Here is an 18,805-nt window from a genome sequence, read left to right as displayed (position 1 = left end):
CACCTGAATTGAATGGTATATGATACTGAGGTGCACACAGGTGAGGCTTTCATAGCAACTTGGTTCTATTAACCTAGCAGCATCTTACAGAAATAGGTAATAAAACTAGGGAGTCAACTGTGGCCACTGGAGCTGGTTCATAGGTTGTTCTCTTATTCTGAGAACGTGGAAGAATCATACTTTACCGCCCATTCGAATTCAGGTTTGACATGTAACTGGCCAAAGAAATTTGAGCATAAGTAATATGCGTCTCTCTGTGCAGAAGCTTTAAGAGCCAGTGCATCAATTTACATTTTCCTTGATTTTCTATAATCATGGAAACATATTGTAAGATGGAGCCTCCATGTGGGGCCCCAGATGATAAAATGAGATCTCCTCATTTTAGCAGACCCACCAGGGGCTGACAGCATGACCGAGAAATAAGCTGATTACTCTAAGCCAGAGATTTTCAGATGATTTGTTACGGCAGCATAGCCTGAACTTTTCTGATGCCATACCAAATTTTAAACCCCAATATGTACGGCACAGTACTGTGCTACACTTGTGGGAAACTCAAATGCATAAGTCAGGCAGGGTAGAAAGCAGTATTGCATTAAATGTATATGAGAATCAGAGAGACCAAACATAACCGTGCTTGGGTCATGGAATGAAGTATAAAATTCTAGTTTCCATTGATTGAAAACCGTCTAAAGCCTTGGAGTGAAACCCTTTCTAAAGAAGAGGGGGGAGAGAAGTCAGCTTTCCATTGACAGATGATAGCATGAGCAGCAGTCAGTAAGGAAAACACAGGAAGACAGGAAAAAGGAAGACAGGACAGGAGATAGCTGAGTGAGGGGGCAGCCCGGATTGCAGGAATAGTCATAGGAAATAAGGTTGGAAATATAAGGTGCAATAGAGCATGACAAGCCTTGAATGCCTCACCATAAAAATGTTAACAGCAACAATAATAAAAGCCATTTTGTCCCAACACATTTTAGGGCATTACATATATTACTCATTGCATTGTCACAATAACCCGCTGAGCTACTTGTTTCATCTGTAAAAGGGAAATTGTAAGAGGCTGGTATCCGTGGCTCACTGCTACGAGTCTCGCATCCAAGTGAGGCTCTCGGGAACACAACATCAATGTCCTAGAGGGGGATGAGCAAGTTCATCAACTCAGCCACCCCGATGATAGCAGCTGGACCCTAGACAATGACATGATGCTCGTCAAGCTCTTCTCTCCTGCAGCCCTCACTCCCTGGGTGTCCTCCATACCTCCACCTGTGTACCCACTGGCACCCAATGCCTTCTGTCTGGCTAGGGCAACACCCTGGGCTCTGGAACCAACTACCCCAAGCTGCTGCATTGCCTGGACGCCCCGCTGCTGAGTCAGGCCCAGGGGGAAGCCTCCTACCCTGGGCAGATCATGAAGAACATGGTTTGCACTGGCTTCCTCGAGAGAGGCAAGGACTCCTGCCAGGGTGACTCTGGTGGCCCTGTGGTCTGCAATGGTGAGCTCCAGAAAATTGTCTTCTGGGACTATGGCTGCACCCAGAAGAAGCAGCCGGGAGTCTACACCAAGGTGTGTGATTTTTGTAGACTGGACTAAGGAGACCATAGCTGCCAACAGCTAAAACCCCAAGTCCCTCTACCATCACTATGCTAATAAAGTGAGCCTGTTACCAAAACAAAAAACAAAACAAACAAACAAAAAAAAAAAAAAAAAACAGTAACATGCAGGTACAGTACACTGCCCAAAGTCACAAAGTGAGTAAATATCAGAATCAGGACTTGAACTCGGACAGGGTCTGTGATATTAACCACCACACTACATTTCCTGCCACCGACCTTAGACTAAGAGGTGAGGAGACCCATTTACACTTCAAGGAAAGGGAGTCCCACGATTAGTATCGTGTTTCAGAAAGATTAGTTGTGTCACATATACGACGAATCAAAGAACACTGGTATGTAGGTAGAGATACCTTTTAGAAATCATCAAAACTAACCAGGTAAAAGACATTACGCCCCTGTATGAAGACAGGGACTAGTAACTATGAATCAGTAACTCAGAAAGTTGTATAGGGTCAGAACAACATGACTTTTGCCTATTTATGTGTGGGGGTGATACAGCCGGCTTCAAGTTCCTAGATATTCCTCTTGCTGAGACAGTCTAATTCCCCTCTCATTAAATTTAGGCTTTCTTACAGACTCGTCTGACCCCATAGATTGTGGCAGAAATAACTCTACATCCTAAGAAACCCCGAAGCTCCTTCCTGGCTCTCTTGCAAATGCTAGGAACCCTGAGTCACCTTGTAAATACAAATGCCCAGCTAAGAGGCTTTGTCAGAAAGCCCCAACAATACATGCAGAGGGCACAGCTGGCCCCAGCCTTCCAGCTCTCTATGCCTGGGTGCCAGGCATGTGAATCCAGCCATCTTTGACCCTGCAGACCGGCCACCAGGTGAATATCACCAAGTGACCCCAGCTGACACCGCATGGAACAGAAGCACTCCCCTAGCCAAACTATAGCAAATACCCGACCCATAAGCCCACGAGGTACAATGATGTCGGTATGTTAAGACCGTGTATTTTAGAATGATTTCTTACACTGGACTAGGTCACTGGAACATGGCAGTGATTAAAGGAACCCTGAAATTCAACCATCTCTATTAAAATCACTGGCTGGTGTGCTCAACCCCTCACTTCCCTGAGTTAGAACCTGTGCACTGGCCCCAAGGACTGGTATTCTTAGCAAGTTCCACTACCCCAAGTGCTTCTTAGACTAAGGTTGGAGATTAGAATCAAAACCATCTACACAACAAAAATGGAGCCAAAAAGGCCGGTTCACCACAAAATGAGTGCTACATGAAAACTTACATCGTTACCCATCTTCCCTGGCTCACTCCACCGCCATCCTCTGCCCTGGCTGCCGTATGAAGCATCTTGGAAGCCTTTAAATCGGCCAAATCCTGAGCCCCAGCCCAAAGCAATTACTGGGAGCAGTGTTTAGGTGATTCTAATACGCAGCCAGGACTAAGAGCCTCTGGTTCACAGTTAACCATGAATACGTTATTGCTTTACAAGCAAAGAAAGTATAAAAACAAAAGCCTTCCTAGGTCTGGCTTGATTGCCCCAAACTGCAGAGATGACCTCCAGGTACCATCTGAGCAAAAAATAACATCAGAAAGAAGGGCAATGTCTCCTCCCAAGAAATCTAAAATGACTTGCGTGTGTATATCACTTCAGTCAAACATTTTTAAATATATGAAGTAAATGTTTTCAGTTTCTCAGCATGTTTCAGGAAAGAGTGAAAACATAGGAGTTTGAGGAGCAGACGTATATTTCTGCTTTCAACATCTCTATTGGAAAGACTGGATGTTAAACAGCTTTTCAAGGGAAAATTTCATTTTAAAGAAGTTTAGTATTTGCACTGGGCACTCACCACCACATAGATTGTATTTTCTTCTTGTGCTGATATTAAAACTTTTTTTTTTCTGATATGAAGAATTCTGGAGTAAAATCTAAAGAATATTAATAGAGCTAAATACAAGATATCAAAATGACCTCCGCCCCTTTTGTAACAAAGCATTGTCCTTGTCCAATTCTCGGTGGTGAGGAAAAGCACTCAGGATGTCAAAGGATCAAAGAATACACCTTTTTCTATAAAACAAATGCTCTGTCTCAACAGTGTTAATATTCAGAGATTAGAAAATGAGGTCAGTAATGACAAACGCAATCGTGTCACCCTCGTCAGCCGGTGCTATCACGTGTAAGTGGAAATAACCAAATAGTCTTCGATAAATATTGATTACTCATCCAGCAAACATACCTACTACGTGCCAGGTGGTAGCAGATCAGGCGAAAGGAAATCTCCCCAGGATTTACCCCAGAGAGGGCTGCCTGAACCTGACAAAATCATTCCAGTCTGTGCCCAGGTGAACTCCCCTGGAAAGGCGTGTCACTGTTTTCTGAAGGGGAAACTAAGGCAGAAAATGAACAAAGCTCTTTCACACCAACACGGAGTGCAACTCAAGGGCGGAAGTGTTTTTCCAACACTCCTGTTGGATTTTGCACTGCATTCTTCACATTCTTGGTGTGCCGAGTCCCCTTTGGAATTAGCCAAAAGCACTGGTGTGAGGAATGAATCAGCGCAGTTTATAAGGCAGTTAGCAGGATGTACTTACCAGGCATTAAGGTTCTACATTTTTATAACAGATGGTTATTAGGACAATGAAAAATGCCTTGTGGCCTGATTTAAAGAAAAACACTGACGTTAGGAGGAGAAATTTTCAGTGTTTTCATTATCTGTTCTTGATGGTCCTTAGGGATCCAAACAGTTCACACAGACTTTGCAGATCGCTTTACTTCTCAGGCTTAATGTGCCCCAGCAGAGAAATTAACAAACAATAACCACCGAAATTCGTTTTAGGAGGATTTCTGAAGTAATACTGGTAAATTAATCAAGACCCACAAATTATTTCAACCACAGCTAAAACACTGTATTTCTAAAACAAAATGTGCCATTAGACAGCCAGATCCAGAAAAATCAAGAAAACGCTCAGAGGTTGACAGCACATTTAATAAAATAGGAGTTACAAAGGCGTAAGAGGAAATTAACTCAAATGCCTCAGGTTATGTGATAAGGACTCAGTATTTTCAACTTTTCTGACTTTAAAGACTTTTCTGCTGCACTTCCTTGTTCCTGTGCTGAGCAAGAAGCTCTTTATTGACCACTTTAAAAGATAAATAAGTGAGCACAGAGCTATATAATTTAGAGAACTAAATACGCTCTCCTTAGAGTTTCGGAGGATGCTATTAACCTAGCATCAGTAATAACTGTCCTCTTAACTGTTATTCTCGTAAGTAGAGAGGGATTTATAACTATCCTGGCTCTATAGCTTGATTCAAAATATTTACTGAGCATCTGCTAAGAGTAAACCACAGCATTGGTCAACATGGCAATACAAAGTGTTATAAAGATAGCTCTTTACCATTCCCAATATAGCTGGGGAAACAGAATATAAAATCCAAATCACCAAAGGAATGGTTGAGAGATGCTTTTTCAACTTCTAACTTCCATGTGATATGCCATCTTCTAACCAGAGTAAGAAGTTTAAAATTTCTGGGTTGTTGTTTTTTTAATCTTTGTATCTCACCTGTTCACACCAACTCTCAGCACAGAGATGTTCACACAACAAGAGCCCAAAAAGGATTGATTTCACTTGGTCTCCCTTTTGAATAGTTGGCTATATAGTGGCGAGAGTTGGCCCTAAAGTCTGTGCCAATGAGAAACAACCAGGCCACAAAGTGCAGATTAAAATCCAACATTATGACCTCAACTGACATTTTTACCATTCACAGGTCAGAAATGGTGTGTATACAACTAATTCTAACATTCTACCTTCCTTGGAACTCATTACCAGATTTTCGCAGTTTCTTTCTGCTACTATTTAAGGAAATTCTTAGGCAGGGTTTGTAGACAGGGAGTAGAACAGGAGATTGCAAACTAAGTCAAGATAAAGTGAGTATATTCAGCTTGGAGGGGCGTACCTAAGATGGACAGGAAAAGCTTGTCCTACGAAGTTAACAATGAAACATATGACCTTTGCATTACTTAGCACATTTACAAAATGTTTCCACAAGCAAGATCTCATTCATTCTGTCCACATGACAAAATTTGTGTCCCCCTTGTACAAAACAGAACTGTAAGGCTGAAGGAGTAAACGGCAGGCGGCAGAGCTGAAGAACAAATCCAGATTGTGTACCAAGGCGGTGCTATTTGCTTAAGACCAGAAATAACTCACCCTCAAAGAGGGGATCAAAACAAATGATCTCCGGTTTGAGCCTCTCCCTGACCTAGAATTGCCGTATTAAAAAAAAAAAAAGGTAGCAACTGTATACCACCTCTAGTAGGGCCAGAAAGACAAATAGCTTAGATCAACTCAATTGTAATTAGCTAAACAAAGGACAAATCATCCATAAATTTCTAGAATTCCTTAAGAAGATACAGGTCATCCATGTGAATAATTTAGATGAAGTCTTGCCTTGGAACCACTCAGGATAACTTCCAGAACTTGTCTTTTAATCCTATGGTGACCGCAGAAAGAGGTAATTCTTCATCTCACTTTGAAAAATAGCATCCCTAGGATAATAGTGACAATCATTTTCAGCAAGTTTAGACCTAAATGAAGCAGCTCCTGAGCTGCTTAAGTTTTACATTATGATTTGTTCTTGTAAGAGGAGATCTCTATATTAAAGCGCTGGTTCCTGATTTGCAAAGGAATTCATCTGGAGGAGACTATTTATTGAAAAAAAAAATCGTTCACATATAAGAATTCAAAATTCATATCACATATCATAATCATTCTTCAATTAATCAAATTTGATGAGGAATTCTAATAACGTTTCACTGTTAAGTTTTTTATATATTAAAAAACAATATAGCAATCACCATCTAATGTGTAAGACCTAACCACTGCACAGATGATGTTCTAAATTTGAACTTGAAAGGAAAACCCATCAGCGTGCCTGCTTGATTTCTTTAATCTATTCATGTAGGTTAATTACCTGACACTCATTAAGATGACTCTGAGCTTCTTTAAATTTCTGACCATATTAACCTCTCCAACTAATCCTTATTAGAAAAATATTAAAGAGTGTTCATTGCTATTACAAATTGAATTTGAAATGATGAAACAATTATCAAATAAATGGAGTAGAAAACGAGGTTATATGCATGAGAAGATTCAATGCATCAAATATTTTACCTCCATTATTATAAAATAAAGGTCTTAAGGTCTATATCCAGGAAATGTGCTTAAAGATCAGTCCTTGAAAGAAATCTCTCCACTCCACTCTTAGTCTACCTATGGGGGGACAAACAAAAACTTCAAGTTCGTTATTAACAGAATTATTCAGGAAAAAAATCTTATTTTTTTATGTTATTTTAAACCAAACAATTGGACAAAAAGATTCAACTATCTAGCTCAGTAAGTCTATATAAAACAATCACTTAATATTATGAGTCTCACATACCCTTTCATTCATTTTGCAAATAAAATGGTGCAGACCTATAAAGTACGGGTCAACATCACAAAAGCATGAACTATGAATGGGTGTTACTTCTAAAGACTGAAAACTCATCACTTCAGTTCTAGGACAAAAAAGAAAATACAAAGACATTTCCTCTACAGACAAATTTCATTTAAAAGTTGCCCTATGCCCTTCATCAGACAATGTACCTACTCTGCATGTTTTTTCTTTAAGATATTATGGATAGTGTTAGCAGTGATATTTTGTAAATGTTCACTTAAGCTATACTAGAACTACAAGGCAAAAGAGCTACAAAAGTCTATATTCAGGCAACCGAGTGAAGCAAATGGGAGAATTAGGAGAAGGAACTTAAGGGAAAAGGAGGGGAAAATTGCAAGGCATATTTACCACAAATGACAAGGGATTAAAATCCTTAATATAGAAAGAGTTCTCCCAAAAAGTGTCTATTGTCCATTTTTTTCTTTCAAACTGTAAATAGCAACAGCCAAAGGCAAAACACACACAGCAGAAATTAACTCCATTAGTACTGTTTTTTTTTTTTCAAAGATTTTTTTTTAAGTAATCTCTATACCCAACATGGGGCTCAAACCCACAAACCTTGAAATCAAGAGTCACATGCTCTACCGAGTGGGCCAGCCAGGTACCCCAGTACTGCTTTCTTAAATGGCAAAATGTTCACCCCTTCATATTAACAAAAGTGAAAAAACGTGGCATTCTCAAGCATGGTTGTAATCAGAACTCATCGGATTTCTTACTAAAGTCTGTAGGAAGACTGTACCAAAGTTTCACAAACATACACATCTATTGATTCAGGAGTTCCAATTTAAGGAATCAATCTAAGGAAATAACGATGGCTATTCAAAAAATTTGAGAGACAGATGTTCACAACAGCACTGTTCATCACTGTGAAAAATCTAACAACCTGAATATCCAACAATGGTATACTGCTGAAATAATGTGTGATATATGCATACAGTGTAATATTATGTGAACACACATATGCACACATACACATTTTTTTAAATATGAAATTTATTGTCAAATTGGTTTCCATACAACACCCAGTGCTCAACCCAACAGGTGCCCTCCTCAATACACATCACCCACCCTCCCCTCCCTCCCACCCCCCATCAACCCTCAGTTTGTTCTGTTTTTTGTTTTTGTTTTTTTGTTGTTGTCCTCAGTTTTTAAGAGTCTCTTATGTTTTGGCTCCCTCCCTAACCTTTTTTTTTTTTTTTCCTTTCCCTACCCCATGGTCTTCTGTTAAGTTTCTCAGGATCTACATAAGAGTGAAAACGTATGGTATCTGTCTTTCTCTGTATGACTTATTTCACTTAGCATAACACTCTCCAGTTCCATCCACATTGCTACAAAAGGCCCTATTTCATTCTTTCTCATTGTCATGTAGTATTCCATTGTGTATATAAACCACAATTTATCCATTCATCAGTTGATGGACATTTAGGCTCTTTCCATTATTTGGCTATTGTTGAGAGTGCTGCTATAAACATTGGGGTACAAGTGCCCCTATGCATCAGCACTCCTGTATCCCTTGGGTCAATTCCTGGCCGTGCTATTACCAGGTCATAGGGTATATCTATTTTTTTTAATTTTTTGAGGAACCTCCACACTGTTTTCCAGAGTGGCTGCACCAGTTTGCATTCCCACCAACAGTGCAAGAGGGTTCCCGTTTCTCCACATCCTCTCCAGCATCTATAGTCTCCTGAGTTGTTCATTCTAGCCACTCTGACTGGAGTGAGGGGGTATCTGAGTGTGGTTTTGATTTGTATTTCCCTGATGAGGAGTGACGTTGAGAATCTTCATGTGCCTGTTGGCCATCTGGATGTCTTCTTTAGAGAAGTGTCTATTCATGTTTTCTGCCCATTTCTTCCCTGGATTATTTGTTTTTCGGGTGTGGAGTTTGGTGAGCTCTTTATAGATTTTGGATACTAGCCCTTTGTCCGATACGTCATTTGCAAATATCTTTTCCCATTCCGTTGCCTTTTAGTTTTGTTGATTGTTTCCTTTGCAGTGCAGAAGCTTCTTATCTTGATGAGGTCCCAATAGTTCATTTTTGCTTTTAATTCCCTTGCCTTTGGGGATGTGTCAAGTAAGAAATTGCTGCGGCTGAGGTCAGAGAGGTTTTTTCCTGCTTTCTCCTCTAGGGTTTTGATGGTTTCCTGTCTCACATTCAGGTCCTTTATCCATTTCGAGTTTATTTTTGTGAATGGTGCGAGAAAGTGGTCTAGTTTCATCCATCTGCATGTTGCTGTCCAGTTCTCCCAGCACCATTTGTTAAAGAGACTGTCTTTTTCCATTGGATGTTCTTTCCTGCTTTGTCGAAGATGAGTTGGCCATACGTTTGTGGGTCTAATTCTGAGGTTTCTATTCTATTCCATTGGTCTATGTGTCTGTTTTTGTGCCAATACCATGCTGTCTTGATGATGACAGCTTTGTAGTAGAGGCTAAAGTCTGGGACTGTGATGCCTCCCGCTTTGGTCTTCTTCTTCAATATTACTTTGGCTATTCAGGGTCTTTTGCGGTTCCATACAAATTTTAGGAGCGCTTGTTCTAGCTTCGAGAAGAATGCTGGTGCAATTTTGATTGGGATTGTATTCAATGTGTAGACAGCTTTGGGTAGTATTGACATTTTAACACAGACACGTTTTTAATTTACCTCTTATACAAGTTCTGTGTGCCAGGTACTAGCACACAGGTACTAGCACACACTCCTAGCATTTTACAAATGTTAATTCATTTATTCCTCATAACAACTCCATTCTATGGGCATTATCATTATCCTCATGCCAGAGATGAGGCAATTAATGCAGGAGGCTAAATACCATTCCCCAAGTTACACAGCTAGTAAGGAGAAGAGCTGAGATTTGAAGTCAGGCAATCTAGCTCCATAGGACATACACAGCCACATAGAAACATATTATCTCTTATAGTGGGATTATAAGACTATAAATAGAATGGTATATTTTATGTATCTATATTTTTTTAATTTTCCAACTTGATCATGTATTATTCTTACAAGAAGAAATTTGTTTTAATGCACAAATAGAGTAACTCAGGAAATAGGGAAGGATAGGAAATGTGAAGTCCAAATCATCAAGATAGACATGGGAGTGGAGGCTTCAAAAACAGAACGGAATGAATATAAGACAAAAGCAGGAGGCCCAGATCTGAGCTTAATTTTTTATCTGGTCGTCTTAGTTGGTCAATGTCAAATACTATGGGAAAGCTATTCATTTGAAGCTCTATTTCCCAAAGGCTCTTATTATACATAACAGTAATTATTCTGTGGGACACTAATAGATAGGAAGGCACCACAATCACATGGTTTTATACACCGTATTAAACAAAGGTAAAAAATGATCCCTTTGCCGCAAAATATATTCAAACCTTCAGTGACTCTACCAGAGACTAACATTTCCCAACTTATTTGTCCGTGAAATTATTTTCCAAAGATCTCTTCCTAATACCAAGGCTGTATGAAGCCCACTCTGGAAAAACCTGGATTGGAATATGTCCACTCATTCATTCCAACAATTACCAAGTGCGTGTAACGCGGCAGGCTCCCCTATGCACAGCGATGCAAGCTGCCGACAGGGAAGACCAGTTCTAGGCCCAGCTCACCACTCACCGGCCCTTGTAAGACTGTTTACTCAGAGTAGAAGAGGGTCAATATCACCTGTTCCCCTGCTCTAACAAATGTAATGAGTTTGCAAAGCACATTCCCACATGTTAGCAGTATAATCCTATGCAAACAACTACCTCCTCTCCACTCTCCAGGGCTAGGTTGCCATCACTGGTACATCACCGTTTCCAACACCTTGGCTGGAGAGACAGGTGGGATTAAAAAGAATAGTTTCAGGGGAACTCTGACCAACAAATACAAAGGCATCCACACCCGGAGACTTTGAAGGGGCTGCACCAATTAGTGAGAACTCATCCGTGGGAACCTCTTATTTATCAGAGAGGCATCATTGGTTCAGATCTCTGCCACAAAAAAACCTACCTCAGCCCCTGGCACTTGAGAAAAATTATTCTGTTCTCATCAAGGAGTTGTGGAGGCACTACACAGTAGCATGGAATAGGGTCCTCTTCACAGATCCTGAGCACCACCAAAATCAAGCCAATGAATTAGGCAGGTTAATTTCCCATACCCAATTCTCCAGCCAGCTTAATTCCTTAAAAGCCTGAAATTGCTGCCTTTACACACATATAAATATAAACCACAAATACAAATGTTCTCTGCAATTGTATTTCTTGCTAAGCTTCACTTACTTGAAAGATTATTTGGAGGGTGTTCCGTGTTTTTGTACGTGCTGAGGGTTTTTTGCAACTAACACTCTGTACGCTTTTCCACCAAACAAACCTCTAATCCTCTAAAGCCAGCAAATGGCAGACCCCTTTATGGGCAGCAGGATTCATCCTTGAACATGGAAGTCAAATAACCATTCTATTGTCTTTTTGCTAAACTACTCAAAAAATAGGTATGTGTCACCCATTCTTTGTTTCCAGACTGGCAAAATAAAAGGGATCTAAAAAGCTACTTGGAAAATAATGTCCCATAAGGTTCCATTACCACCCAGGAAGCCCTGCTCCAAGACTCTCAGCATCCCTACAAAGGCAAAACAAGTAGGAACAAAAGACACATAAAAAGAATAAAAGATGGTTGATGATTTAAAGGGCTGGGTGATAAATACACGATTGCAAAGTGTTTCACAATAAAGTTTTTTTTTAATAAAAAAGAAGGAAACAATGGCCATTAGACAACAAAAACCAAGGATATTATATTCCTTTATCTGACTTAATAATTCTAAATGGATTTATGAAACGCATTCTCTATCAAAAACCATCACAAGACTCCCAGTGCTATATTGTTTTTATTTGTCATTATACGCAGTAGACAGAGCTCCATGGCAAGAGAATACATGTTCTTACAGCGCCTAGCACCACAGCACCTGCAAATAATCAGTTGCAAAAAAAAAAAAAAAAAAAAAAAAAAAAAAAGGTTTGCTGAATGAATGAATACAATCCCATTTCCTTGTTTCACTAGAGAATTCAAACTGACCCCATAGCACAGCAGTCTCGTCTCCCCTCAAAATCAAATTCTGAGTCTCAATTTTGGCCAGGTCTCCAATTATTACAAAACATAAGACAAAAGTCAAACCAAATGAAACACTGGAGATGAAACACTGGAGATGAAACACTGGAAATATACCCTCGTTGTATCCATTTGACTTGTATCCACAAGACATAAGGTCTTGTGACTCTCAGAAACTTAGTTTCCTTAGCCCCAAAATGATGAAAAGAACTTACAAAAGGACTCTTTTTATTTGGATAAAATATATAAATGTCCCACCACTTAATATGTGGCAATAATGCTTGGTTTTCTGTAACCTGTTTCTTCCTGCCCAGCTTCTTCCTTCCATGCCCCTTCATTCCCCACCACAGATATTCTACAAACACAGGCAGTAACCAGCATTAAGGGAAGGGGAGCAACAGACAAACCAACCATGGTCTTGAACACACCATCCCCTATGGTGACCATCCTTGCCCAAACCCTCAGACTCCATCTCAGTGTTTCACCTTCTCAATGCTTGGCCTCATCATGAGATCCACCATTAATGATTCAGAAAGAGAAGAATTCCCACAGTCAGTAAGAAAGAAGCTGGGGATGAAAACAGAAACAGACTAGACACTGCTCTTCTTTGGAGACTGGAGAGAGAGAAACTATCTTCTTGGTATCTCAGGCAGGCATCCTGAGTGAACTCTCCTCCGGAGACAAAGAAACATCCATGTCACAAAGATACACCAAGGGTCAAACAGGACTTTCTGAACTGATGCAGCATCTGAGCACCCTGTGTCACTTGCAAACAACTCCAGGAAATTTCTAGAGGAAGCCCTTTCTAGAAGATAGACTCATGACCCTAAAGAACAGACATTTCTCTAGCCAAGCCACTGCAAGCAACACTCAGATTTTTGCACTTAAATACAATGACAGTGGGGAAAAAATGAATGAAGGCAACTGATCAAACCACCTCACAGACACCATCCTAGCTCCGGTCTCTATCTTCCTTTAACTCTGTGCTATCTACACGGCAGGGTTTGAGTTTTGTTTTGTTTTGTTTTCCTTTATGCTGTATTTTCTGACTTTTTCTCCAATTGTGCGTTATTTTTGTAGGTCAGAGAATAAACCAGCAGTAGATCTACCTAAAAGAGAGACAAACATTACGTTCCGCTAGGAAACACGACGATAAAATTCAGTGGGGAAAGGAAAGAGGTCATGGGAAACTGAAAAGTTGCAGTAGCATCTCAGCACTGGGATCCACAGCAGGGCTTCTGGGGTCCCGTGGCCTGGGGACAATCTGGCTCCACCACTAGGTAGATGTTTGATACTGGGAAGAAAAAATGACTTACCCCTTGCTTATCCACTTATAAGATGGACATAAGAGTACTTACTCAGGGGCACCTGGGTGGCTCAGTCAGTTAAGTGTCCAACTTTTGGTATCAGCTCAGGTCGTGATCTCATGGTTCATGGGTTCAAGCCCCACATCGGGCTTCACACTGATAGCGAGGAGCCTGCTTGGGATTCTCTCTCCTTCTCTCTCTCTCTCAAAATAAATAAATAAACTTAAAAAAAAAAAAAAAAGGAAGAGTACTTATTCAAAGGATGCCTCTTAAATCTGTGTGAGGGCTCAGTACATGTGTTTTGAACACAGCAAGTTCTCCACATGGTCATTACTGTCACATTCTCCGGGTTCCTTCCACCATCCTACTCAGAGTGGTGACCATCCTAATTCTTTGCCATCACTGTGAAAATTTATATAGGGAAACTCTACAGAGAGGAGTTATGCTTTGTATATTTTTCATCATGCTAGGTAGATGGCATTATAGATGCTGCATTTATAGAAATGCACAAGAAGAGCAAAACGATGATTTTTGTGAGTAATGTATACAGACTTGAGAGACGTCAATCTTCCAGCACTAGCATTTGACCTCATCCCCATGTGGTAATGAGGATAACTTCTCTTTACCCCATATCTGTTTTTACTTTAGTTCCTTGATCTTTCATTCCTTCATCTCCTTTGCATTTATTCAGTTCTGGAATTTTGTTTCAGGAGGCAAGTGTGATAGACCACTTTGTGACATCTTAAGAGTGACATAAGCACTTAATATTGGTCCTTATGACAGAGTTTTGGATTTGAAGGAGCAGTCAGGGCACCACTGATGAGTTCCTCAGTGAAGTTTTCATTCAGTAAGGTCATTTTCACACCAAAATACTTAGATGCCACCAGTAAAGTGTTACAGTGTGCTGGTCATGGGCAGCAAATCATGGTTGTGGGTAGAAGTCATTTCTGATTCGTGAGTTGTCTGGCAAATGAGATCACTCCCTCTGCTAAATATTCACCTAGAAAAATTAAATCAAACCAAATAATGTCCCTCAGTAGATGAACGGATAAAAAAATGTAGTAAATCTATACAAGAGAATATCATTCAACTACAAAAGAGAATGAGTACTGACACGTGCTACAACATGGACAAACCTGGAAAATATTATGCCAGGTCAAAGAAGCTAATTACAAAGGACCACATATTGGTTCTTGATTCCACTCATATGAAATGCCCAGAGTAGGTAAATCTACAGAAACAGAAAGTAGACTAGGGGTTTGCCAATGGCTGAGGGGATTAGGGAATGATGGCTAAGAGGAGTTGGGTTTGTTTGGGGGGGTAATGAAAATATTCTAAAATTCTAGCAATAGATGCACAATTCTGCAGATACACTAAAAGGCAATGAACTGTGCATTATAAATGTGTGAACTGTATGGTATGTAAATTATATCTCCATAAAGCTGTTATAAAAGAAAAACGGGGCATAAATCATGAAACAAGTATATAAAAATTTAAAACATCAAAAATATCCTATGAAGTTAAAAGTGGAAGAGCTGATTATTTGAGTTAATCTTATTTTCATCACTTATTTCATCAAAGAACTGTTATTAAAATAACAGATTTTCGGGGCACCTGGGTGACTCAATCAGTTAAGCGTGTGACTTCGGCTCAGGTCATGATCATAATCTCACAGTTGGTCAGTTCGAGCCTGGTATAGGCTCTCTTGAAGCTCAGAGCTTGGAGCCTGTTTTGGGTTCTACGTCTCCCTCTCTCTGACCTTCCCCTGCTCTCTCTCTCTCTCACTCTCTCGCTCTCTCTCTCTCAAAATTAAATAAACATTAAAAATTTTTTTTTTAAACAACAGACTTTCAAGGGAGGTTTTCCTGTGTTTTTTTCCATGAAGAACAAAAACTACCAAAAAACACATCTTTTATTACAATTCATTAAAAAATGGATGAGACATGCTGTTTTTCTTCCACTAGGTCATAAAAATATCAGACTTAACTCAATGTATGGGTTTCCAGGGAAAAGGAGAGCCACCTTTCTACTCCCTGCTGAGAATGTGAGTCAACCAAGCATTTTAAGAAGGGAAGGAAAAATAAGATAAAAACAGAGAGGGAGGCAAACCACAAGAGACTCATCAATACAGAGAACAAACTAAGGGTTGCTGGAGGGGTGTTGGGTGGAGGGATGGGCTGAATGGGTGATGGGCATTAAAGAGGGCACTTGTTGGGATGAGTACTGGGTGTTATAGCTGAGTGACGAATCACTAAATTCCACTCCTGAAACCATTATTACACTATATGTTAACTAACTTAGATTTAAATAAAATTCTTATAAATAAATAAGTAAGTAAGTAAAAAGTACTCCAGCTTTCTAAAATGGCCATGGTTGGTCCCCTCAGACCCTTGGCCTCCAGCCATCTCCTATATTGCCTTTGCTGCAGAGGTCACTGAGGGGTCGCCAGTTTCTCTCTTGCCACCCCGACAGGTCTGTATTTCAACCATACCTAAATGACAATTGTCTGCCTTACTTGCTTTTCAGATCACAAAACTGCTGCATGAGTAGAAAAAAAACGATACCCAAATTATCCATCCAGGAGACTCTTATCAAATATGTATAATTTTAAGAGACAATTTTAGCACACTAAAAGGTAGAATAACACTCTATAGTAATTCTGCATTATGCTTTCATAATAAAACACATCGTTACAGATAAACATATCATTTTTAATTCATCTTGCACAGTGGGAACTCCAAGAAATTAATGACGGGCCAAGTAAGAAGTTGGGGAAATTTTATCCAAATCCTACATGCTTCTTCGTGATACTTCTTCTCTCATCCAGATGCAGTTATAAAATTAAAATTCAGGAGAAATATTTTTATAACCCACCCATCTTTCCCAAGCCTGACACTTGGACACACCATTTGCTTATGAACCTTACCCCTAAGCCCCTAAGGACATTCTTTTACTATACCATTGAGTTGGCAGCTATTGTTCTAATTTCCCTACTGATGAGCCAAACAGTTAATCTGTTTTAACACACAATGCATAAAAGGTTTCATTTCAGTCCAGAAAAGAGAAAGAGACACTTATAATCACTGGGCATTCATATTTGAATGACAGCTAAACATAAAGGAACATCAGGCATGCAGCCATCTGGAAAAAAGCTGGTATTCTTTCATATTATCTGTTCTCAAACCTTTAAGACAAAAGGGTCAGAGGTTGGCCCAAGACTTCCATTTAGTAAGATGCTCATTTCAAATCCATGGCCATTAATAAACATTCTGTCAGCTCCACAATAACAGACAATCAGCTTCCCTCTCTTTCCATTTGGTGCATTCTGAAAGATGGCTTCATAATAAACATATACATGCACACTTAGAATTACTTTATTTACCAGGATAAATTGTGCGTGCCTGCTTAGAAGTAACACTTTTTTTTAGTTCCAAATGAAAAAGAAACATAGTTTACTGAGTATTAACACATAGTAATTGCAACATTCATTTTAATATAAAAGACAAAGTAGGCAATCAACGCGTGCTTATTATTAAAACTGCAATTTTTCTCCGTTAAAGTTATTGAAGCCCAACTGGAGATATTAAATTTATTACAAATGCTGAAGGAACCACAATATATAGAGAAAAGCTCACTGCCTATCTTTAAAACAAAACCCTATTTTATGTTGTATACATAATTTGAAATTTTCTTTTAATTCTTGTTATTCCCAGATCCTTTCTCCCTAGCCCAGCCATGAAAGTCTGAATCTCACCATTCATACACCCAGGAGATAGCTCGGCAAAGACCCTCAATGACTGATCATTGACATCAGCATCCATGTCAACAAGAATGTACAATAAAGCATCCACAAACGAAGGTGTCCTTCTGAATAGCATCCTCACAAACATTTTCTCAGGCATTTTTCACAGTCACAAGGAGACGGGGGGGAGAAGAAACTGCCCAGGATAGCAGTTGATCAATGGCAAACTGGAAAGCAGGGCTTGCTGATTCTCAAAAGCAAGTCCCCGCCCCTCCCACAACCAATCAGCTCATGGGACCCAATCTTCACCCTGAAACTAGGGACAGTGTTGGGATTGCTCCCCACCAGGATTCCCATACCACCACCCACCCAGCCAGAACGCTGCTGTCTCTCCTGGCCAAGAGGAAGGTACTTGGCTCAGTTCCACATCCAGTCCATAGTCCTCCCATTTCCCTAAGGAAGGCTATTCTGCAGAACTGGATCTTGCGCCCATCCCAAAGAGAAGCCCTATAAGGAGACAGCTCCCAAGCCAACTAACAGCCAGGAGGAGGCTTATTATGATGTTGTGACCACAGAAGATGGAAGTTCTCTGCCTAGAGCAACCAAACATCCTGATTTTCCTAGAGTAGTCCAAGTTTACCCTGTGGTCCAGGCATACTATTAACAGCACCCTCATTTTATTCCTCAAAGTGCCTCCATCTGAGTAAGTTAATCAGCTGCCCTATATATACCTGTCTGAAGGAGTCCTGGTTTAGTCTTCCTTCATTCTCCCACGGTCCAGGAATATTCCCTTTCCCTCAACCCCATTTTCCCACATTTGAGAAATGGCCAGGGTTATCTAAGCATGACTCAAGCTCTAGGTGGAACAGCAACTGGATGACAGGATTCAAAGGAAATTTAAAACACCCTCCTCCCCCCAACACTTCTCATTTGCCCTGACTCCCTACTCCTACCCAAAAACTCAGCTCAGCCCACCTCCTCTAGGAAGCCCTCCCTGAATCTGGCCACCTTTCTCATCTCAGAGAGGATATATGCATTAGGTATTCCTCTCCCTCTCTTTCTATAGTCCCCTATATATCTGGCTGTATCACACACTTTCTAACTAGAGGATAGAGGATAGAGGATATCCACTAGAGGACAGAGACCCTGCCTCTTAACTTCCCTCTCCTCAGAACTCAGTTCAATGCCTGCCCCTTGGTGAGCATTTAAATAATGTTCAGTAAATAATTTTTTAAAGTATTTTGGGGCCAGGATGTGATGGGCCTTTAGGTCTTGAGCAGAAGGTAGAGATTCACACTGTGAACAAGGAGAAACAAGAGTTACAAAAAGCATTTTGAGTAGGAAATGACCAGAGTTGTTTTGGGGACGATGATTTCAGCCAAAGGGCAGAAGATGGACCTCAAAGGTTTCACCCAGTCCCTGTAATCAAACTACTACACAGCTGGATGATCCCACCTTAACCTCCTATTTCATACCAAACCCACTTCCCTATTTCTACCACTCTACTTCCTTTAGAAGTATTACCATCTTGTCCACGTAGAACACTTGAAGTACTTTTTGTTTGGTTCTGTCATCTTCCTGTCTCTGTCTCCTACTTCATTGGTC

General features: G+C 40.2%; 1 protein-coding gene and 1 pseudogene across 1 annotated transcript in view; one reads left to right on the top strand and one right to left on the bottom strand.

Annotated features, from left to right (window-relative positions):
- Window positions 1-1,616, top strand: part of LOC102971235 — a 32,024-nt pseudogene extending 30,408 nt beyond the window's left edge.
- Window positions 1-18,805, bottom strand: part of PARD3B (par-3 family cell polarity regulator beta) — a 1,003,697-nt gene that overhangs the window by 937,178 nt on the left and 47,714 nt on the right. The window lies entirely within an intron of this gene.

This window comes from Panthera tigris, chromosome C1, assembly GCF_018350195.1.
Source record: "Panthera tigris isolate Pti1 chromosome C1, P.tigris_Pti1_mat1.1, whole genome shotgun sequence".
NCBI lineage: Eukaryota > Metazoa > Chordata > Mammalia > Carnivora > Felidae > Panthera > Panthera tigris.
Note: the sequence above shows the minus strand (reverse complement) of the source record. Positions and strands in the feature narration are given on the sequence as shown.